Source organism: Rattus rattus, chromosome 11 (assembly GCF_011064425.1).
Source record: "Rattus rattus isolate New Zealand chromosome 11, Rrattus_CSIRO_v1, whole genome shotgun sequence".
Classification (NCBI taxonomy): Eukaryota; Metazoa; Chordata; class Mammalia; order Rodentia; family Muridae; genus Rattus; species Rattus rattus.
Genome location: NC_046164.1, coordinates 91,550,577 through 91,575,969, shown reverse-complemented (window position 1 = coordinate 91,575,969; position 25,393 = coordinate 91,550,577). Strand labels below are relative to the sequence as shown.

The following is a 25,393-nucleotide window of genomic DNA, read 5'->3' as shown; positions in this document are numbered from 1 at the left end:
CACCACAACAGTGTCCATAAGACTTTTGTTCTCAAAGGACTCCTCATAGCGGGGAGACTATTCACAGGAATTACTTGGATCTTGGAATTGAAGAACTCACTCCTGAGGCTGCAGGCTTAGCTAAATTTGCTGGAAGTAGAGCCCTAAGCACACTCACAAATAGAAATGCAAATGTGAATTAAGATGACATCACCCCCTCCATTATTTTCATTGAAACCATCTCAATTTGGGGAGTGAGACCTGGAAGGCATAGTAACCAACGGCCTTGGACCTTGGAAGTGAACATGTGCCAGCCCTGAGGTTGTAGGATCCAAACTCCGCCACACATGGTGCCTCACCTTCATCTTCTGAACAACAAAGGATCAACTACAAGAAAATGAATGTCTTTTCCATACCAAGTTTGATATCAACACAATTGGGAAATCATGTGGAAGTATGTAGGATACCATCCATGCTATATCTTTTCAAATCTGCCAAGGGTCTTACCATAAAATATAATGTACCCCTCATTATATCACCTACCTATGCCCCAGCCTCGATTGCCATCGTACCCTATCATTGGCTCAGTTCCCACTCATCCTGACCCTTTACGTACAAACCACCTTTTCTTATTCTTAATGCACTAAGTATATTGAAGTTTTGGAAATTGGTTTATAGCAGGTCATCTTGATGATGACATAAAAACCTTTTAAATTACATGGCCGTTATCTCAGACAGAGGTACCTCATAAGGAGAGCCATGAAACCGCCCATGAAATTATCTTAGGAGGCAATATTGAACTTAAGCAAATATAGAAATGTGTAAAGATCAATCTGAAGCTATGCAGTTTAAACCAAAAGAAATAAATAAAGGGAGTCATTGCCTGACAAAATACTCACTCTGTTTTAAAGATGCTTTAAAGATAAACATGATTGTCCATTTCAGATGTGCTTATTATGCCTTGGTAAAACCATCATAAGGGGAAAATATCTTAAGTCAAAAATGCATTTAATACGCATAACCTCCCAAATTCTGGTAAATTTCACTGTTACATATGACATACGTGGTACACACACACAGTATACTCAGAAGAAACGCTGGTAGGTAGGAGTGTGTGGACATTCTATCTTTAGGATACTATCTTTACTACCTCCTGAAAGCCAGTAAGATGGCTCATTGGACAAAGTTTCAGTGGATAGTCCTGAGAACCTGCATATAGGTGGAATATGAAAAATAACCCCCAAAGTTGTCCTCTGGCAACCATACAAACCTGCATCTATGTACCCGCATCATACATACAATAATACTTAATCCATTTCTTTTTTGAAAATCATTCAATCCAGAATGCTGGCTGATTTATAATGAAGACTGAGCATGGAAAAGCTTTTAGTTATACATGTGTCTGTTCTATTCTCTCTCTCTCTCTCTCTCTCTCTCTCTCTCTCTCTCTCTCTCTCTCTCTCTCTCTCTTTCTGTGTGTGTGTGTGTGTGTGAATGTGTGTGCTTGTGTGATATGTACATAAGAAAATAATATTTAAGCTAATCTAGTAGACTTTCCTATTACCCCCAAACCTTGCCTTTCTGTTGACTCATCCTATACTGATAAAAATTTATCACTGGAGGGCAGGAAAAGTTATAAATTTAACACTGGTGTTGATAATGAGTCTTTCCTTTTTAAAGGATAGGCATGGCTTGTGCACATTTTGTGTTCTTATTTTGCATATTGGGGACAGTTTGAGAGTGACACCAGCAGCACCTGCACAGTTGTACTTCTTCTGAAGCTTGTGTGTAAGCAAATGGCCTTTTTATTAAGTCACTGGCAACAGCAGTGGCCAAGTCCAGCACAGAAGCAGAAGAAAAGGCACCAACTCTGTGATAAGTTCCACCAGCAGGACGATCAGCTTCCACTGATTCGCTGACATAAAACTGATTGAAAAACAACTTCTGGGGGGGGCTGCACTCATAGGAAGATGTTAGTAAAACGAAGGGTAACATGAGACATCTCGACATGTATGAGATGCAAACAGAAGTGGTCATATTAGGAAATACACATAATGCAAATTCCGAATTGAAGACACTAATGAGAAAGAGGAAACTTTGAAATACCAAAGATAAACTATTCTGTTATACTTACATATATATTATATATATTCTCATTACACACACATATATATGCATATATATGTACTATTTGAACACACACACACACACACACATATATATATATATATATATATATATATATATATATATATATATATGTTCATTACTACTTCAAATAGTAAGATTTGTCCTTTTGTTTCCCAGAATTATTGAGTTTACAAACATTTGATCAACTGCATGTTAGAATTGCCATAGTTTCAATGTGTGGTTGTTTCTCTTTGATCACATAAAAATGCTAAATTATATTCCATCATTTAAAACAAACTCCAAACTATTTTTTCAGTTCACTGGATGAGATTTTGAAATTAAAATTCAATATTTATACTCACCCCCATCTTATGACAGTAGAAGTGAGTGAAGGTTCTTTTGAGCTCAACTGCTACAGTGATGAAAGCTGTGCTTGATAGACATAACAATACTTTGGTAAGGATTAAGTGATGTTTTGGAATGCAAGTCAACTCAAACAGAACCAAGTCTCAGATAATAATAAAAAGTAACTATAGACAATGCTCACTTTTAACATTGTTATTGTATACATCTTGATTCTTCTTTCTTCAGACCTGACATTCCAAAAGAAGAATGAGTAGAATTGCTTGTTGGGTCTTCGGTATGTAGTGTCTTTGTTTCACTCAGAAATAGAAGGGTCAAGAACTGGGAAAGTTGCCCCTGTGCAACCCTCCGATGTGAATTCAGAGTCAAAACAACACAAACAGATGAGCAAGAGTGAGTTAACGTCAATTACACCTTTATTTTACCCAGTTATCTATATTCAGCTTTCTTTTCACCCCAAAATGTTGTGATCCCAAAAACAAATCAGAGTGTGACCTTTTAGCTAAACCATCATGGATCGTTTGCCTAAATTTCGTTTCATAAATGATAAGATTCCCCACATGTCTCCAAGAAAACACTGAGACACTTTTTTAGGACTCCGATGGAAAATGATTGTTGTGAACTCATTTAATGCCTGTGCCTTCCACAGTGGAACACAAGGAAAGAGTTATTGAGGTAGCTAAAACAAAGCAAGATATATGGTAGAAAGAGAGAAAAACATTTTCCTCGGGTCTGCACGCAGCAGCTCAGAACCCATGAAGGAGATGAATGAACTGAATTGGTATTTTCAGGTGTCAGTTGCTGAGTTATAACTTCTTGCAATGCTACGAGGTATTTGCAACACACAAAAGCATTCTGAAAATAAAAGCGTCAAAGAACCCTCCGGCTCCACTGGTAGCACTGTACCTTATTATACATCGGTGTGCACTTGAAATTGTTGGTTTTATGTGTCATCCCTGTTTCTCTTCAGACATCTTTGGAATGCTGGTTCATTCCCCCACACCAGCAATCACGAAAGGGACTGGGAGAAAGTACTTCCTCGTTGCTTTGTTAACTCGTCGCAAACTCTAATTGGATAGAGGTATATACAAACATTTAAGTTTCGCGTGAGGAAGTTATTTTAAGAAATAAGATGTGAAGTTAGCTTTTTCAATAATGAACGTCTATTATTTGGTATATGATGAAGCCCACTTCACAATCACATTGCTGTACCCTTCTCATTGGCAATCAACACCCTATGCATACAGGACTGGACACTTCCCTTTGTGAATTACAAACTTCAGAAATCGGAGGCTATTCCTGGAACACGTGTAAAGCCCCAGAAGGACTCGACAGACACATAGACAGGAGACACCCTGCTTTTTAGCCAGTAGGAAGGCTGGGTAAAATGTTCTAAATGTTCTACCTTCTCTTTGTACTTGCGTGTCTAAAATGAAGATGTTTTACTTTGCACAAGTGCACCAAGGGGTATTTTACGTGCATCTTGCACCAAGAGCATCTTTGCATTCATGATAAAACCGTCCCTCTGGTTGACCCTTCAGACAGCACAATGAGATGAATTCCTGGTCACCTAAGACTTGTCACCCGTACTATCTCAAGGGAACTTGTTCGCGCATTAAAAGGAAAACAAACTATAAATATGGGGAGCTTTTGTCTTGGTTTGCATTGAAAATTTGTATGTAAACATTTCTTTGTTTCAATTTGATCCTTGACGTTGCTGCTATTGTTATTGCTAACCAGTAAGTCTGAACGATCAAATGTTTGTCTTAATAGTGAACTATTGAGGTGGTTGTTTGATTGGAAGGTGCTGAACATGTATTCAAATGTGTTCTAAAGAGGGGTTTTACATATTAAATAATATAAGTTTAGAAAACCTTTTATCAGGCTGGGAAGGACTTAGCATCTTTCTGTAACATATAACATTCTAATGTTCTAAAAGGCAGTAAGAAATATAAGAAACTTACAATCCTTACCTTTGAAACCAATACTGAACTCACGTTAGCAGTTATAATTTCCACAACTCATCTAAAAAAAAATGCCTCTACTCATAAAATTCCCTCCTTACAAGTGTCTTTGGCTGTACTTCTATGAAGAGACAAAATCTGTATCTTTTCTCTAATTTGAGAGTAGACATTGACCCCTAGGGTGTAGCAGAAGTGCTCTACTGATCAAGTCATGTGGGTTTTTTTTTTTTTCAGTGAAATACTCATTCTTGCAGCCTTCTAAGAAGTCTGAGACTATGGGCTTGATATGTGGCTCAGTTCTTGCAGAGGACTCCGATTTGGTTTCCAGCACCAGACTGACTGAATCACCTGTCTGTAATTCCATCACTAAAGGACAAAATCCCGGCCTCCTCTGCCCTCTGCTGGCACTTTTGCTCACATGAACACACACACACACACACACACACACAATTTTAAAAATAAAATAATATCTTTAAAACAAAAGAAGTCTGAGAACACTATGACATAAGTAAACCTAAACTGGCTCAAAGGAGAAAGCACTTTCTGGGGCCACAAGATCACATGAGAGCGAAGTGCTGGCTTCCTACAGGACCCCATCCTCCATCTCTAGCAAACCTCCAAATTGGGATGTTTTCCAAATTCTAGCCCACGAGAAAACCATAAGAAATAGAACGCAGTCGTTTTCAGTCACAAGTTTTTGGACGTTTATTTGCTTACGTATATGAATTTGCTTGAGTGCTTATTGAATTCAATCTCTTCCTGGCAATCTCCTGAGCTCTGGATCCTGTAGAGATTTTTTTTCCCTCAAACGAGTTTAATTAACTTCACCTTCTAACATGGCTCTTTGGACATGTACTACAATATTAATTTATTTTGTAGGTACTGTATAAAATGTAGCAATGTTTATTATTAATTTATAAATTCAGAATGTAGATTTCAGTTAATTCCATTCCTTTCCATGGTGTGTATGTTGTATGTACATGGCTGTTGATTGATATGCTGCTCTCGTATGGATAAAGAGACTTGGTGCGAGAGAAGCACACGTTTATTCCCCGTGTTGGGAAATCCTGAAATCTACGGTCCCTTTAAGTCAGTTGCATTCTTCAGTTAGACGAAAGCAGACAACTTCTTGCATTTGAACACATGACCGTTATTGGTGTTAAGGCACTCATTCAAAAGACACTGTGCTTTTCAAATATTCTAATCATTAATAAGCAAGAATTAGACTAATTGTTAATAAAATATTCATACCTTAAAGCAAGTTTAATTTAGTAGTCTGCCGCTACTGCCATGTGTAGCTTAAAACCCAGGATGGATTCTCGAGAAAGTGGTGCCCATACGTCCCTGTTACAGTCTTCACTCCCACCACTAGTCTATGCTGTTGCACCAAGTTCAGCAGCCTAAAGCTGCTGGAAAGATCACAGGTTTATCGAAGATTTTTACCTCACTGGAAAAAAGTCAAATTTTGCCTTTCCTTAATTAGAAGCAGAGAATTTAAAAATAATTCTGTTCAGAAAAACATATTTTGGTCCATAAATTTAAGTTTTAAAAACTTATGTCAATTCCGAAATGAAAATTCAGAAAAATCTTTTTTAGGGGATGAGGAAACCTCCCCTTCTAATTTGAAGAAGCTGCTGCTCCTGCAGGCTCGCTAACATTCCGAGGTTCTGCTCATTTTTCTGGGTCGGCTGCCCTACATTTACCTGCAATTAATGAGTTTGCCACCGCTAAGACTTCCACTTCGGCCCTACATTTCTGCAAAACTGCTTTCCTCTCCCTTCCCTTTAGCATTGCTATGTCAAGAAACTGAGCAGTGGAAGCAAGCATTTGTTGGAGTTTTCCTGTGAGATGTACTGCAGTAAGGTCTTCACATGTGTTTTCTATTTAAATCTCCCATTAACATGTTAAAATATTATTCATTTTTTAAGGATTACAAAACCCATGGGACACTTGCGGAACTCACTCACTCAAGGTCACAGTAAGTAGTTGTAAAACAAACACATGTTACCGTTCAACCTTACTATTTGAACTCAGGACTGGAAGGGACCTTCAGATTTTGTCTGCCCCGATTTAATGCTTCATTCTCCTCGAATGTATCTGAAAACTTGCCACACGCCTGCATAGGAACATCTCTGTGATGGCCACAATTGTTTTCTATCTCTAAACACAAATTCACTGTATCTCCTGCAAGGTTATTTTCAAAGAGATGTTATCAGTATTGACGCTCTACTTAAGTAAAGAGCTCACCTTTCTAAACTCCACAGTTCAGTCAAGGCTTAACTCCAAGGCTTCCTCCAAACCTAGCTAGCCAGTTCTGCGGCCCTGAGGCTGTACTAGATCCCCCTGTCTGTCTGTGGTTTAGATGCTCTCCAGGCATCCCAGCCTAGAACAAGCTCCTCACTGAAGCAACCATAGCAAACCCCCATTCTTCTCCTTTGTAAGCCAAACATCTGTTTCTACAGCAAGTCTTCCTCGTTCTCCTTCATTAGTGCTGCCTCAAATTCCTGAGTAAAATCTGCAACTCTTTCTGAACTATGCTTTCTGTATCACAGAGGTAGGGCCAAGGGAAGTCTAGTCCATTCAGACCGTGATAATCAAAGCACAGAAAGCAATTTTATCAATGTAAGCCCTGTGAAACTTTCGAGGAATTGGTAACATGGAAATTAGCACCCAAAGGATTTTCAAGGAACTGGTGGAAGTGGAACGGAAGAAGTCTGAAATCAGAACTCTCATGATGCATCCGGGAGCAAGAGGGCTCCTGAGAATGGGGTTCTCCATCACGTGTGATCCCATTATGGAATCCTCTTGTCTGTACTTGAGTGTCTACATATCGGTGATGCTTTCCCCAGGTCTCACTGCTTCTTAGAATTCATACAACCCTTGCCACAGATAACGTTCTGTCAAATATTATAATTGTGCAACTGACCAAATGCAAAAGTCAGTAGCTCTGACCATCTAATCTCTTGGCTTGATCTGGCAATTTTTTTCCCTTAGGATAGTCCCATTTTTGTGTAGTTTTCCTTCAAGGAACTTGCAGTATTTTAGCAGAAAGTATGATTGAGAAATATTTGATAGATGCAGACATGCATGCATAGCTAGATCATTAAAACCAAAACGAGTTTCATTATTTCAGAATATATAAGCAATCCTTCAAAAATGTCTGTATTCAAATGACAAATGACATCCTCTCAATAAAACCCTTAAAAGCTTTTATAGTATTGTACTGTCATGAGTTCTGCAGAGTGTATTCCAAATGGCATTTAATAGGATTTTAGTTAATTGAACCAAATATTTGACTGAAATAAAAGGAATAAAGAATAGTTTTTCAGAGTTGTTTTTGATGAAGCTATAACTTGCAGTTTACAAACTGTATCTTTTTGACTTCCCGTAAAGCAAACACAACTTATATACCACATGCACAACACCTTCAGAATCGTTATTTAAAAGTACAAAGCCCCCACTTATAATTGCAAACTGAAATACCCAGAGTAAACTGAAGGTCATCTGGGCTCAGGCCATCGTTACAAAGAAAAGAAAAATATGTGCATTTTTTTTTGCTATAGTTACTGGTGATTTGTACTGTGGAAAATATATTCAATATAAGTACTTTATGTAAGTAATATATGTGTGCTTGCTTTATTTTTTTTATAATGAAAAAACATGACTCAGAGTAGCACTCGATAAAATAAAGAAAAAACAACATGGACTACTTGTTACCTCATGATTCAGAAAAGGGAAAGAAATTAAATTCCTAAACTGAAATGTTTGAGATATAATTAGCCTTCGGTAAAATTCACTGTGAAGTGAAAATTCATTTTTAATCTTGAAATATATTTTCCTTTTCCTATTTTATCTTTGTTTTAATTTGCTAGTTAGCAGTGCCCTGAAATATTAATAATTTGTTTAATAAATTCCTTCTACCCCTTAATAGATTTTTAATGAAGAAATCTATCTTACAGATTTCTGTGAGAACTGATACTGCACACTTTCTGAACATGTTAAATTAGTGACCCACTGAATAGTTACATCTGGGCCTTTGTCCTTTGCTGGCTGCTGGCTTTGTTCAAATTTTCCTAGAAGCTTTGTGCAAAGAAAACATTGTTGGTACTGTTATTTTAGGTATATGAGGAAGTACAAGGAAAACATTTCACCCCAAAGTTCACTTATAAAAGAACTGGAAGGTTTTATTCCAGAGTAAAATGACAAATCATTTATAATTAGCATCATAAGTAAACTAAGTCCACAAAATCTAAACCTTGGAAGGGAGTCTGAGAACAAGCTTACACACACTTCCTGTCAACCAAGCAAGAACAACCTTAGATTCTAACATTGCTCTACTTTCTACAAAAAAAATTATGACACTGTTTTTGTGGATTAACTAAATAAATCTCTTCTCCATGGTAATTTTCACACACAGGAAGGTCGCTTCTGGGAGTACAGTGTACTCTAGGAGAGAGACTGGAATCTTGACTCCCCAGTGGATTTCTCTTCACGGTTATGATTCTAAAGCACAATGCTTAATTTTGGATACAGGTAAACACACAGAGGAAGGATGTGGACACTTTGGCATCCCAGTCTTTCCATATCCTTGGAGAAATGTGTGACTCGGTGTGTCTGGGATAGACTGGCAGACAATAACCGTGAAAAGACTGTGGTTTCTATAACCAATCACATCTGCATCTGCTCTTTGGCACCTCTGTTTATTATTTGACTTTCGATTTTCATATAAGTTCTCTAAGTCTGTATTTTATGTTCCTGACCTTACAGGACAGGGGGAAAAAATGGGAGAAACATTTACTGCCATCCTAACACTCACCAGCAACCTGGCTGCTGTGGTGCTGGCAGTTAAGCTTTCTCTAGGTGCCTAATTGTTTTCTGAAGGAAAAAGGGAGAGGACTTGGAATGAGCCTCAGAAAGAGTTCTCAGTGTTTGTCATAATTACTCATCAAAGGCTAATGCAGACTTGGGCTCTCTGGAGGTTCTTTGGGTAGGTATACATTTTGAATATTTTTAACTTTCCAAACATAGAAAGTGAGGAAAAGGTTTTTTTTTTAAATTTTTCTATATCTGTTCTATATCTCTGAGAAAAAGTATAATGGCATAGCTTTGGCTCAACAGTTATTAATATTTTATAATATTAATAACTTAATTTGAATTATGATTCTTTTATTACACACAAAATTATACACAGTATATTTTCTGTGTCCTTGTCTCTCAGAGTTTCCCAAACTTTTTATCTCCAGAGACACGTCATGAGAGATACTTTAAGAAAATAAAAAAGAGAAAAGTTAAGTTCTATAGTAAAGTACATTAATATAGGCTGAAAGTCTTGAGAAACTTTACAGAGATTAAAACTATACAACTCAAGGTCTCACTGCTAGCAGACACAGAGAAATCAACCTCAACATGACTAGGAAACCCTCTCCCTGATAATTAGCTTACATAGTGCCAGAAGATGCTCTAGACGGTTCTGAGGGGGAAAAGACATCAGTGGTCTTACATAGTGCTAGACCGGATGCTCCAACACTGACCTGCTAGCAAGATGTGCTCACTGGTGACATGGAGGTATGACAGTTATGTGAGTAGTCGTTTCCTCCTGATTGAATATGAGGCCTGCTCTATGTGAGGGAATGTCAGGTCTGGCACTGGAAACCTAATCAAAAGCCCAAAACTGGAAAGATCATAGGCTCTGGGGTGGTAACTTATTGCAGTTGATTTTGCCAATACTCAGGCTGTCAAACTGCCTTTTATATATTTAAATTTGTGCCCATAGACGTGTGCTGCACTTTATTTTAGCCAGTGAAGCTCGTTTATGAAGTAGGTAGCGGTTAATGCAGAGACTCATAGCTGGTCAAAGTGCTAAGTTTAAATAACTGAGTGCTCAGTTGTGGCTGTGTCATCTCGATCAACCCCCATCATCAAAGGCCCAGAGAACATCACAGACGGGGAGACAGAGGTGGCGACTGTGAAATGGTGACTTCTTTATATGACGTGGCTGTTTCATACATCGACACATAATAACTGTGGTTAACTGCACAAGATAAAGCCAGTCAGAATTCGAGCATAAACATTGAGAAACTCATGAGTCTCCACCCCTATCAGAGGAGCTATGGTAGTCACTGGTGTCTGAGGAAGGAGCCGTGACTCTCCTTGAGGAATGGGACCATGAGTATGTTGCTCATGCCTCGTTGGAAGTTCACATGCACATGTGTAGCATCGAATTGACTCAGGGTTACTGATAATAGAAGAAATGAAAAGAAGACGTGAAGTTAGGGAAATGATGGGGTTGTTCTTCAGTGAAGAAGATACTAGTGAATGGATTTTATCAATATATGCTGTATAAATGTATAGAACTTTCAAAGAACAGAACGTATTTGTTGCAGTACAATTAAAAAAGTGGTTTCTTTTATCCCACACTTAGAGCTGGCACCATTGGTCCACATAGCATCTGTGGGATATTCTCATCTCAATGAACAAAGTGTCTTACCCACTAAGCTTCATCCTATATCAAACTGCTGATGGCTACTCTCTGAGCCTGGCAGTAATCTCTATACCCATCTAGTTCCCAAGGCAGGTTGCTACCATGTCATGCATACACATACCAATTTCAAGGTGGGCCCAATGTGGCCCATCACCACACATTCTCTTGAACTCAATTAAATCACCACATGAAAGAACAATACCACACATAACCTCTGACCCAATTGATAAGATATAATGGTTCACAAAACCCTGTGCACAGCCATACCTTAAGAATAGTCAAAACAACATGTAAATGTACAGAAAGAAATCTTAACATCGGCCTCCATGTTCTCTTGGATGCTTCCTCTCCTCTCACTCAATCTCCTCCTGTCTCTAAAACTTTTCTCCTGCCCATCCTTCCTTCTTGTCCCATGACAGGCCTCATTCTATCCTGTACCTACCTTCACCTGCATAATGACATCAACCTACATGTATTATTAAAATAAGCAAATTACTTCTAGGATGTCTGCTAGGACAGCCCAAAGAATACAATACATAGCTCTACACATTTTGCTTATTCATAGCATTTTGCGACCAGTGCTTAATGGAACACGTGCTTGGAAATACAATAACTTCTACCTTCTCAAAATAGCTGCATTTCTACAGTCTATGACTGTAGATTTCTAAGTAGGTTAGATGTCCAGATGGTGATGCATTCTAGTAGTTGCAAAGACCAGCTCTGAATAGGCACCATCCACTACCATACATTTCTCAGCAACTCCAAGAGAATCTGCCATGGAACTACCAAGGTAGTTTCCATGTTTGTTTTCATCCTACAGAGTTGCCGTGATTTGCTGAAAAAAGCCCAAACTGAGAAATGAAAAAGTGACATAGTCAAAACACAGAGAAACTCAACAGGAACACTCATATGGTATACATGCATTAATGAAAGTAGATAGTTTACACTGATAATCACATATGTTTACAGACATGATTGGAAAAACCATGAATACTTAACTATAGGCAAACTAGACTCAAATTAAAAAGTTAAGTCACAGCAAATCTAATTATTCCAAAAAGAATCAGGAGATGTTTGCTATTGTTCCTGCTAGGACCCAGTCAAATAACATACTACATGAGTAAGACTGTCTGCTCATGGAAAGTGACATTCTTTTCCCCCATATACTTGCTAAATATAAAGAAAAACTTAAAAAAAAAACAGGAGTTTATTTAAGCTTTATATAACAGATAGATTTACATACAAAAAGAAAGAAAATGCAGCCATTGTTTACTAGAGTCTAGTAGTAATTGATTTAAACGCACAATAAGTAGTTTCCCAAATCATATTTTCATTAGAGTTCTAAGATCTCATTAGTATACAAGAAGAATTAGCAAAAGAGTTAGATGAGGCCTTTTCTGAATAGAAAACTCTACAAAATGTGGCCTAGGTCAACAATAAACAAACCATGCAAATTATCTAAATAAGTTGGACATCTGGGGGTATGCATTTACTGGATGGCATGGAATGAAGCCTGTTAGTATAAGAAAACAGCACACGCATTAAAAAGTCTCATGTGTCAACTGGGATTTGGATTATAGTCCATCAAAGGGATTGGGCATGGATAATTTCCATAAGGAAAAAAAATTTCAACTAAGCAGGAGCAAAATTTAAGAATAGAGTGAATAAAAGAAGTAATGCTGAGATGAAAAATGTGGCCTAAAAACTCAACATGGAGCAGAAAGGAACTCCTACGAGGTGGGAATCTCACATGTACAGCACTAAGTTGTATATTAAGTGTTCGCATGCCTTAATTAAATATTAGTGATTTGCTCAAAGAGCAATGAGTTTTGTTACAAGAATAACTTTGCGGTAGTCAAATAACTTGTGCTGGAAAAGTCAGAGAAAAATCAAGCATTCAAACTTGTAATTACTTTAGATAAAGAGGGAAGCACACTTACCTTTCGGGAGTGTTGTGAGCTAAACACTTATGTCCTCCCAAAATTTATATGCTGAAATCCTAAGCCCTAATATGCTGATAGGAGATGGGACCTTTGGGACATACTCACGAGACTGCAGCTCTCATAAGTGTGATTGGTACTCACCTAAAAGGGACTTCATAGATCTCTTAACTCTTCTTCCATGTGAGAATCCCCCAAGAGAACATCTGTTTATGACCCAAAAAGTGAGCACTCATCCCACACTAAGTCTGTCAGCCCACAGTTAGGACTTTCTGGCCTCCAGAACTGGAAAGAGTATGTTTGCTTTTTAAACTACCCAGTGCGTGATTCTATTGTGATTTGTTGATGTAGCAATCCAAACAGATACATTACCAACTGACAAGCTAACACAATTTAACCAATGGGTTAGAAGACCTGATGCACAAGCTTGGCCCTACTATTTGTTTCCAATTAATTAACCTTAGGTAGATCATTGAAACACATGAATTTTTAATACTGAAGTGATTAAAAACATATATTTTGCAGACTCTGTCTAAAGGTTGAATGTTGTTTCAAATTACCTGCCTGACAAGGTTTGTCCAGCCAGTGTAGTAGTGGCATGAATATTATTTAAGCAACTAACCATTTTTTGATTAGTAAACCTGTCCATGGCTTTCAGTATTCCCATCCTACTAACCCAAATATTTCCAACCATTTTTGCGTTCTTCCACATTACTATTCACATCTGTGTTTTTGTTCATTTGATGTATATTTATTCAATGGTCTTAGATTATTATGATAAGTTATTTTCATAAATCATGCCTTCCTTTTGAATCCTATGACAATTAAGATACCAAACTGGATTGCTCACATCAAGCTATCAAACTATGAAGTCCATTTTTTTTTCTAATCTTGCTTTTAGTAAGACTCAGTTACACAAATCCTTGTTATTCTTCCTTTTCATCTGTTGTCTACAACGTATTTTAATTCAAAGATGAAAGGACATTTTAGCAGTATCAAACAGTATTTATCTGTGAGGATATTCTAAGCCATTAATTGAATGAATTAAATGTTAAAATACAAGCAAATAATCATGGAGACCAACAAGGAGAGGAGATGATGTCAAATTACTTTTTCACTCTAAGTCAAACACAACAGAAGAATAAATGTGATGTTTTCAGATAAGAAATCCATTTTATAAAATATTCATGCTTCAAACAGTTAAGAAAATTTGATTTAGATGAGCATCCTTTGCCCATTAGTTACATTTGATGAGTTTGTACAATTAAGTAAGTGCATGCTAGTACCTGACAAGCTTAAGATGCTCAAGCCAGAAAACCCAGATTTCAGGATTTGGTATTTGTGGTTCTTGGCCTCTATTTTTCTTGTATTTTTATTTCAAAAATGGAAATTGTGTTATAAAACTGTGGCATAAGTTGTGAGACATGTTTTAGTCCAGAACACAGCACATTGTGGCCCTTCAGTTAATATTAACCTTGTCGTAGAAACCTTTCACAATTCCATTTTAACCCATTTGATTTTCAAAATAATTTAAACTAAAACTAGTCCTAGACCTAGCCTCAAATAACACATTATATTTAATTAAGGATAGCATCTACTTTGAGGTATTTATAAAAGCATTTTTATTTCACACAGAATTTCAGCCTGATGTATTTTCTCTTAAGGTGAAATTACTTCTTCTAAATACCTAAAAAGATGCTAAATGACTCAGATGAATCTTTTCATTTAAGATCATTTTAATTACAGTAGTGACAACAGATGCATATATGTTCATTAATAAAAGATAATTTGTAGCTGTGTCCCTCTGAAAGTCAAGCCAGAAAATTATAGATCATATTGAGATGCAAAAAGAAACACTGCTCTGTAAGTCAAATGCTCCATTATTAAAAACTGTCATCCCTTATGAAATTCAGAACTAGCAAACTGAGGAAGAGAGTAACCATTTTAAAATGTCTGGAGGGGATTCCATAGCAACATTTAAATGCATTACTACTCAAACAATTTGATTGGATTATAAAATATTTAAAACTGCAGCTGTATTTACTGTTGATTATTTTTATTTCAAGATCTTCACAGAAGAATGCTACAAGTTTGCAGAGCTATTTGTATTGTGCTGATAAAGATCCACCATGTGAAATGAACAATCCATAACATATATTTACATCAAGAGGACAAAAGCAAAAATAGAAAAAACTCATCATTTTAAAAACTATTATCTCTGGATAGGGAATAACTTAAAATGCAGTCTAGTTGAAATATACTAAAAATTAACAAAATATTAATAAAGTACTTATGATATAAAATTATCATAATTCACCACATATAGTCCCACATAAAGTTACAAATGTTGTGTGAAGGTATAAGTATAAGAAATGTAGCAATTCTGTTATTTTTGTCAACAAAGGTAAGGAATAGAACTACCCCAGCCTGGAGATTCAATTTTAAGGAACTAAATTTTGTTACATTCTATTACCATATTATTAAAACATAGAGAACAGACTGAGATGTAGAAATAAATGCAAATGTCTTAGCTAGAATGATAAAATAGCCGGGGAAGTCCAGTTATAAAGCATTCCATTGTGGTCACATCTTTCTTTCCAAGACAGAAAAGGAGATACAGTCTGACAAGATCCCTGGTGGGCAAAAGAAGCCTCCACTCTTGACTCTCCACTGTGCACAATGAAGCTGCCTCTTCACAATGAATTACCAAGTGTTCATGGATGTAAACACCAGCAAGCGCTTCACTACTGACGCAAGCAATCCTTCAGCTAAAGTTTCAGCTTTAAGCCCACCCCATATGCCCACAGTCCTGTAGGCAGCTGGTCCTAATTTCAGGTTAGCCTATACATTCAGGGTACTCATGGAATCGGCCCATCCATCTTAACCCAACAATAATAATTGTGCTAGTACTATACTAAAAGTGTTTTATATTCATTATTTGTCATATATTTTAATAAAAATAAAGTGGTCATTAGACACATTTAACAAAGAGAGAGAGAGAAAACAAATGCTCACATAATTAAGTATTTTGACCAAAGTGGCATAGCTTGCAGGTGCTTCCCCGAGTCTGGGTTGAGGAGGGTCATTTCTTCAAGTGACAGGTGACCCTCTGCCTCTGAAATTAGACACACGACCACAGACTCCAGTTGCTTGACTTGAGGAAGGCACATGAGTTTTCTGATCTTCTGTTTATTCTTTGGTAAAATTAGGATCTGAGTGGTACCTGCGTGGTTTAGTCTGTTATGATGAACAACAATGAACACTCTCTAGCCAGTAGGCTGGAGAAGGTTTAAGAAATTAAGAGCTTGTAAACAGAACAGGAAATGTAGACACTCCAGAGCACTAGAGAGACACTTGTCAGAGTCCCCTTAGTAGCACAGCCATTACAGCTAAAGCTAGATCAGAGAGTGCCTTTGTGCCTACTGTCAACTAGCAACCCAGGTAATGGAATGAACTGGAAGAAGAAAATAACAACAATATTTGTGGAGAACTTGGGTGAAATAGAAATCACACGCTGAGAAAAGAGTATGGTGTTATACTGACCCTGTTCTTTCTTCACTTGGTCACTAAGTACTTTCCTGCCTTTTAGACTCTTATCACCACTGAAAGTAGGACTATAAATTTAGATAAATTGTTCATAGAGCAAGCTGATACCTCAGCTAACATCCTTAACATTCTCATCTACAAAAAAAAAGATAACACCTGTCCGTATGCCCTCAGCATGTATGTGAACTTTGTTCTATTTGTATGTGTGTTAATATCTAAAAATCTGACAGCAGTTCTGGGTGCACACTTTGTACTCAGAGCTGTTTTCCTGTTTTACACCAATCCCTCACTGAAGTTTTCAGAAGCCCCAAAACATTTAGTTTTGGATAATGGTATCTAAATACTTCTGAATTATTTTATGCAAGCATATTGAATTTCCTAATACAGAGATAATGTGCACATTATGTTTTTGACAAGTGAAATAAATGTTTGCTCAGCTGCATTTGAAGGAGAGGAGAGGGATTGTTCTGGATGTTCTTCAGATACATTTGTCACCACCAAATTTTATATGAAATCCTATAACTTTCCACACAGGAAAGAGCTTACTGGGGGAAAAAATGCATGAGTCACACAAGGCCAGTTATCTTATACCATAGCTGCACTTTGAGGCATATTGCATATTTGTAATCTAGAAGATGGAGGACAAATAGAATGTGCTAAGGTTGGTAATTTCAATGGTGACTACAGACTTACATTCCCTTAGCTAAAGCTGAAAATCAGCCCAACAGATTCTGACTATCCAGCAGTGATTGCTTCCAGTGTGTTAAGCTTAATTAAAAAAAAAATATCTTGTAAATCACTGAAAAGGAGAGCTACTGACTGATGACACGGGGCTCTTGAAACATATTAAAGAAATGGGGCAGTATGTTAAGCATGGAGTTCCGCCAAAATTCTCCCAGCTTTATTTTGTCTTCCTTTCCATATCCTTGGCTCTCAAAAATTCATTCTCAGTTCTTTGGCAAAAACGACTGGAAGAGACCAGAAGGAGGAGAGGGGGAGTGGACAGCTCATGCTAATGCCAGTCTTGATTTCGTTTTTTTTTTTTTTTTAAATTCCACTTTGTGCATAAAAAATATAGTTCATTTCTTATCCTGAGAGTTACCCGGGCATATGGCTCAATTGGAAACATCAAGGTTTTTAGTTCTTTTTAAAATGGCTTGCCTCTTTTACAGACTTTTTCTCAGAAAGATATACTATCATTCCCACTTTCAGAGTCTACCACTCTTGGATTGGACAAGGCTTCTCTCTTTCTGACCGAATAGGTCTTGACCATGATGATAGAAGAAATGACAGAGAAATGCCTGATTTCTATATCAGGATTGTGCTAGTTTGTGTGTTCAGGGTTTTGCTATTTGGACTCAGAGAGCGAACTTTCTCCTACTCTTTACTCTTGAATTGAGTTAAATAATTCTCAGATATCTATTAAATCCGTGATCGTGCCTTGAAGTCTATGAACCCGAATAAAGTTCTATGTTCTCGACTTTCCATGGTAAAATATAATGCCAAGTAATATATATTTAAGACCATTTCAATTTAGCTGAGGCCTTTCTAAATCAATATTGTGCTAAAATGGCATTGGCCTATAAGAATTAATGTCTTGTTTATATTACCCACCTGGGATGAAGTTTTACTTCAAAAAATAAAAATATATATGTGATTTTATTCATCATTCATTGGTTTGCAATAAATCTTGAATAAAGTCAGCTGTATAATGGAATCATTGGTATGTTGCAGATTCTGTCCAAAGTGGGGAAGAAAGGAAGAGAGCTTCAATTTATATCACAAATGGGATTACATACAAAATAAGAGATAAAGGGGAAAAAACTGGAAGGAGAGACACCATTTGTTCTTTGAATTACTTTCTGAGTATATAAAAATATAAGAAATATTGTTCTTTGTAACACTAGAAAGATTTCAAGGGCACTTTATAAAAGGAACTTTCGACTTCTGGGTAGCAACAATTTGAATCTGGAGGCAATTGTCAGCCACTCTTTCAATTTGTAGACTACAGCAGTGATTTTTATCTCTTCCTTCAGCTGCATTTGCATATTCTAGATCTAAATGTCTCTTGTAAACAAATATACATAGAATTTCATATGGCAAAAAAGTACAAGATGTAAAAATACATTCATATCTGGAAGCACAAACGTCTGCATCTAGAAACTCTGAAGGACCAAGCAAGGTTATACTTTTCCTTAGCATGCTCTTCATCTATTTTCCATGTTTCTTAGCTGGCAGGCAGCTAGGGGCTACGGTGTCAAGTAATGGAGTTGTCTTTCATTTGGATATAGTATATTAATGACAAAATACTAATCCATCCATCACCTTAAAACAAGTCAGTAAATTTTGGGAAAAAGTAAATCAGTATCTCCTTTAGTAACAGAAATCACATGTCTTTTTTAAATGAGCTATTATCTCCATGGGTTTCTCAGCTGAAGTTAAGAATCTAAAAATGATTTTCATCCATTTCTCATTAATATGCAAAAATATTCAAATTAGATAGTAATTAACCATCTACTCAGTAGAAAACCTTTCCATGATAATTTATGATAAACTCAGTTGCTGCTTTGATTGAGATTGATTTTTTTTGATGTTGGGAATCTATCATGAATACAAAAAAGCACCTGAAAAAATATTTTTAAACACCTAACTTACTGCTCAGCTAATTACATGGTAGCCATGTCCACAGCCGCGCATGTGCAGCTGAGGTTGTGGTAAATCTCACTGCAGAGCATAGTGTCTTTGGATGCCTCAGTCTAGCTGACTCCTATTGTTTGGGGCTTTATCATTGTTTAATTTAATTCACCCAACTGTCACAGTCTAGATGAGACTGCCTAACTAATGCAGAATTTCAATACATGGCCATCTCCACATATTCACAAGATGAATTGATTTCACAGGCTACTTTGCTCTATGGGCTTAGTCATGATTTGTAAACAGACTTCAGCTTTACTTTCTGCACATGAAAAACAGACCTCAGTAGTTGGTGATGAAAGGGTGCTTGTCAGGCCAGGGGAAGTCATTTTCATTCTCCACAACAAAAGCTGGAGTTGAGTATCAGTGACCATAGGGTATGCAACTAGATCTGAACACTGAAGACTGCTATTCAAAACGTTGCTCCCTGCGAGTAACAAAACCATGGGGACACGGTTAGTAACCTTCTGTTAGCATGGTTTCAATATACACAAAAGAAAACACCTACTACTTTCAGTAACCTACTTGGTTACACAGATCAACTCTGGGTGAGAATTCCTGGGGCAACAGATAAAAAGGAAACACTGACTCTGCCCAGCTGTCCATGGCTGCCTCAATCATCCACTTAAAAGCGTGTTATTGCAGGAGCAGAGCAGTTCACTTTTTTTTTTTTTTAACAAGCTTTTACCTTAGCTTGTATTTGTATGCAATAAAATTTCGGTACTATTTCATTTTGTTCTCTGACAAGCACAATGGAATTTACGTTTGTCATTTTCCAGATAGACTTGGAGGCCTGAGTCATAGGGCTATTGACAAGTTAATCAGTCACCCGGAGGAGCAGGGAGTGTTCTTTCTGATTTTCCTCCTCACTCACTTGAGTTTCCAAATATCTCTCAAAGATGACCTATAGCAGATCCATCATATGCTCTACAGCCATTGTTAGTTCTTCCTTGGTACTACTATGTCAGTCTCTGTGGAAGACATTTAGACATTTCCCTTTAAAAGGGAATGATCAGAAAATTCTTTACACACACACACACACACACACACACACACACACACACACACGCATGCACACACACAAATGCAAGTACACACCCATACCTGTAATTCCCAAGAATTCCCTAGAACCAAGCAGTTGATCTCCAACCCCTGCAAGACTACATCCATTGTTATCTTCAGGGAATAGGGCAAAGGGGGAATGATACCCTTAAGTGGCTATCTTGGGACTCTTCTGACAAGGTGAAATATAGGGTAATTAGTAACTAACCTGAAAACATTGTTCCGAATCTTCCCAGCAATGTCTGGGAAGGGTAATTATAGAGTCATGTGCATGAGCCTAAACAAAGAAGAAAATGGGCATGAAAAATAAGCAAAACCTCAGAATGTTTTTTGGAAAGGTGTCTTTTCAAAACTGCGATGTAAAATGATTGAAAATTTCACGACCCTGCCACTTCCCATAGGGTACAGCCAGCCCTCAGCATAGATAATATGCATGTGCATTCCTTCTGATAGGATTGTAAAACAACAGAATTGGCCACAGCCGAGGAGTTGCTGTGATTTGTGCTTTATGATGGCCCCTCCCTTCCATTTCCTGGTCAGCATTCTGGATGATTGTTCCATTTAGCACACATTCTCTGGTTTGTTTCTTTTGCTTCAAGTCTATTTTACATTTTCCTGTACCAAACTACATTTGCCATCTGCTGATCCAATTACTTATACAATCCAAATCCTTTTGAGTCTGATTGTTTCATTCCTCATTATTTGTTCAGCCTCCAGTTTTAGTATCCTTGGTAAACTCTGAAGTCTTGTTTTCAATACCTCATCTGAATATCTTATATACAATACAACCCAATTAGCTCAAACTTTGGATTTTCCTAAGGCTACTTGTGTCTAAGTGGATTTATATCAGTTGAGTGGATGTGGATCCTTAAAAACAGCCCGACAATTCCCTCTCATAAGGACAGCTGACCCATCAAGAATTGTATCATCTTCTTTAAATTAAAAATGGTTTTAAAGAAAAAGAAGCAGGATAGGGGCTATCAAACACTACTGTTAGGAAAACAATATCATCATCACCATGACTATCATCATCATCTTTCTAGAATTGTTGATATGTAATTAGCAAAAATTGTATATATTTAAGATATACAAAGTGATGTTTTGATATCACGTTGTAAAATAACTACCATAATAAAAAGAATTATCATAGCCATCACCTTCCATAGGTACTTTTATGTGATACATTAAAAATAAAACCTATTCTCTCAGCAGATTTCAAGTGTGTAGCACATTGTTGTCTAGTTATCATATCATAAGTTAGGTCTTCAGAGTTGATTCATCTTAGCATTGAAGTTTACAGCCTTTGGTCAGCATTGCCCAATTCACTTCTGGTAGACATCTGTGTTTCAACTCTTAGGCACTTTTATTCCCTACACATAAGACACTGTGCACTGTTCATATTCTGCACCTGGTTCAGTACATTTCTGTCCCCAAGTTCATCCATTGCCAGATTTTTTTCTTTTCTAAGATTTGATATCATTACTACCTTGCCCCTACAATCCATATTTTATTTATCCACTCATCCAATGACTGACCTTCATTTCCAGACCATAGCCAGTGTAGCTAATACTACAAAGAACATGGAAGTACAGTTACTCTTGTGAGATACTGTTTTTATTTCTTTGCTCACTTAGAGCTGGCATTATTAATCATATAGTAACAGCATTTTAATTACTTTTAAGACAAGGTCTTACTATGTTTCTCTAACTGTCCTGGAACTCTCTGTGTAGACCAGGCTGGCACTAAACTAACAGAAATCTGCTTCCTGAGTTCTGGAATTAAAACTATGCCTAGTACACAATTTTGTAAAACTCACAATGAGTTTTCTTTCTCCTCCCCTATGTCAATATTTATTTTTTTCAGCTTTTGATGATGACAGTTCTAACAAATATGAGATAATTGTTTTGATTTCCTTTTTCCTGATGGTCACTGAATAATATATACAAATATTATATATATAATACTTACAAACATATCTTCAGAAAAATGTCTACTGGGACCCCTTACATAGTAAAGACTATGAAGATTTTTTTTCTTATTGAGTACTATGTGCTCCATACACAGAGTACTTCATATCCCTTCAGCTTTCTGACTTCTAACCATCTTCTGTAGTCAGCCTTCATACTGTTTCCTTTTCTGTTTAGAAATCCTTCAGTCCTGTTTCCCTTCTGGGCTTCATTGGCCAGAGTCAAGTCACAAAACTGTCCTGTTATAGTTGTGGAGCTGTATAGGTCCATATCTGATGTTTAAGTTGACTTTTATATAACATGTAAAATAAGACTATGACTTCAAATTATGCATATGTGCTATCCAATATTCTCATGGAATTTGTTGAAGAGCGTAAAGTCTCCCAGTGTTAATTCCTGAAAATTGATTGGATGTAGGTGAATGAGTTCATGCCTGGTGGTACACACACACACACACACACACACACACACACACACACACACACACACTGTTTTAAGGTGTTCCATGGTATTTTGAATACTACATATTCGTAAGTCAATTCAGGAAGTACAATATCTATTGCTTCACTCTCATTAAGATGTTTTACCTAGCCAAGGTATTTTCTGAGTCTACAAATTTTAGGGCTGCCATTCCTATCCTGTGAAAAGAGTCATTTAATTGTAATAGAGATTAAACTAAAGCTATAGATTGCTTGAAGTAGTAATGACATTTTGACATTAGTTCTACTGATCCATGACCAGGAGATATCTTTCCACTTATTTATACCCATCTTAATTTCTTTCATCATTATTTTATTGTTTTCCATATAAAAATCATTCACTTCTTTAGTTAAGTTTGAAGGTTTGTGCACATCTTTTCAATGAGATTGAGAAGCTGATTTTCGTGTTTGTTTTGTATCCTGTATTCGTATTGAATTCATTTATTAAACCTAACAGATTTTTGGTAAAGCACTCAGAACTTTTTTTCTGTGTTAAAAAAAGTCATACTGTCATAGTCTTCCTGTCCAATTTAAATATTTGTTATTCTTTTTAAGCCATGCCTAAATATTCAGAGTAGTCCAGCAGTGTGTTGAAAACAAATACAAGACTCAGACTAGGGAACTGAGTAGCTAGCTGCAGATCGTACCCCTCCCTCCTCTGCTCCATAACGAATCCCCCACTCTCACAGCCCTTCACTCTGTAGCAGACCACCCGATGTGGCCTTCCCTTCCTCTCTGCCCCCAACTCCAGCGGGTCATATGGCTCTTCCCCATCAATCTTGCTCCCCCTCATCTTGCTTTCCCAGCCCTCAACTCCAGCAGCATTCCCTGGGAGCCTACCAGCCAAGCCTGCTGGTGAATCAGGTAATAAGGTAGAGCAGGTAGGTGAGATTTAGGTCTTCACTCTCCCTCCTGTCCTCCAAATCCAATCCCCAGTGTCATGCCTAGATGGATAACAGTGCGGCTTCTCCTTACTCTCTGCCCTCCTTCTCATGGAACTAGGCAGATTCAGGTGGACCCAGCTTTCCTTTCTCCTGTAGACCACCTTAGCTCTACCCCGGCCCATCCTCATTCCTGTGTGTCAGTCCTCAATACCTATAGACACATTTTACCCCAAACCACAGTGGCCACACCTGGCAGAATCCCAGATTCCCTACCAGGAAACACTTAGCCACTACATCCTCCTAAGAGCCAGAGAAGGCAACAGAAACCAAGGAATAAAGCACCTACCCAACAAAGACAAGATCAGATATCAGCACCTAGAATTACGATCATCACAAACCCAGATGCTTAGATGCCAACATAAAAACACAATCAATAGCAACCAGCACATTCTGTCTCCCTGAGAGTCCAGCAACCTTATCTCTCACAGTAGGGAGGTTTACAGGTTAGCCCTGCTAGAGGCTCTGATCTCTTCCGTGTGTGTGCTGGGCACTGCTTACCTATCTTTGCTGGTGCTAGAAAGTCGGTAGGAATTCCTAAAACTACATTTCTTTTCTTAATCCTGAAAAGCCAGAATAGAAGCTAAAAATGTATCCTTACTTGTATTCTCTGTGTGGTGCCTGGAATGCTCACATTGGTGAAGCTTCTTCCAGTTCAGTGTATGGCTGTTAACCTTGCGAGGTGCTTGCTCTCTATGCCTGTGGAAAGAAGCTCTGCGAGCTAAAGTCTGGAGTACATGAGAGTTCTGGGTGTTCACGGGCCCCCTGGTGTAGCTCAGCAAGGAGAACTGTGCAAAGAAACTTGAGGGGAATTCGCTGATTGAGTCCACAGTGATGAGGAGGAACCACAGCTCCTCCATTCTGGGCCCACATCTACGCAGTGCTGCCACCTCAGGAATCAGAGCCAAGCAGAGCTGACTGTGTTGAGGGGTGCATCAGCAACACAGTGGTAAAGTATATGCTCAAGCTGTTCTTACATTATCCCAGGGGGGAACTGGAGGCTGAGCTTGCTGTGGTTCTCGGTGACATATTTTCTTCCTCGGAGGAGATGTCACAGATAAAGTGAAACATTCTCTTAGCATGCACAGTGTGTTAATTAGCAGACTTGTTGCTGGGTTTTGCTCCAAGTTGAACAGAAACTTTTCTGGACTCATAAATTCCACCAAAGGAGAGATCGAAATTGACACCAAACTAATGAAGAAGCAGAATAGCCCTGTTCCACCTACTCATTATGAAATTCCCTTCACTTTTATTAATATGTAAAATTGCTAACACTTCACTAAATACTTGTTCAATTCAATTAAAGACCATCTATTAGTTAATTGATAAATATGCTTCCAAATCTAGAATTAAGGCAAAGATGGAAATACAGGGTTAACTATCCATTCATTCCCCATTTGTATCTGTTCCTACAAATATGTATGTCGGAGTTTTTGTTTGTTTTGTTTTTTTAAACAAAGTTTCTGTTGAGCCTTATCATCTGAGTTTTCTGGGATATAATTAAACAAATAGTGATAGGATTTGGAACATTAATGTATAGAAGCATAATCACATGTTTATCTTTCTTACCAAGTTATACAATTAATAAGCAATATAGAATTCTGCATCCCACATGCAAACATAAATAATTCAACATCCGCGCTTTGTTTTCTGAAATGCCCGTCCTCCCCTTCCTTGAGCTGGGCATCTTTTAAGATCAGGCTCAAAGATGGCATCCCTGTGGAACATTCTGACGTCTTTTCCCTGCGGCAAAGTTAAAGCCTCTTTATTTTCATTCCTATCATGCTTATGAATTGATACCGTGGCACGTGATATATTTTTAATTTTTATTGTACTTGCCTCCTCAT

General features: G+C 37.5%; 1 pseudogene; it reads right to left on the bottom strand.

Moving 5' to 3' along the window:
• LOC116912053 overlaps positions 1 to 24,406 on the bottom strand; it is a 62,392-nt pseudogene extending 37,986 nt beyond the window's left edge.
• Between the last annotated feature and the right edge of the window lie 987 nt (positions 24,407 to 25,393).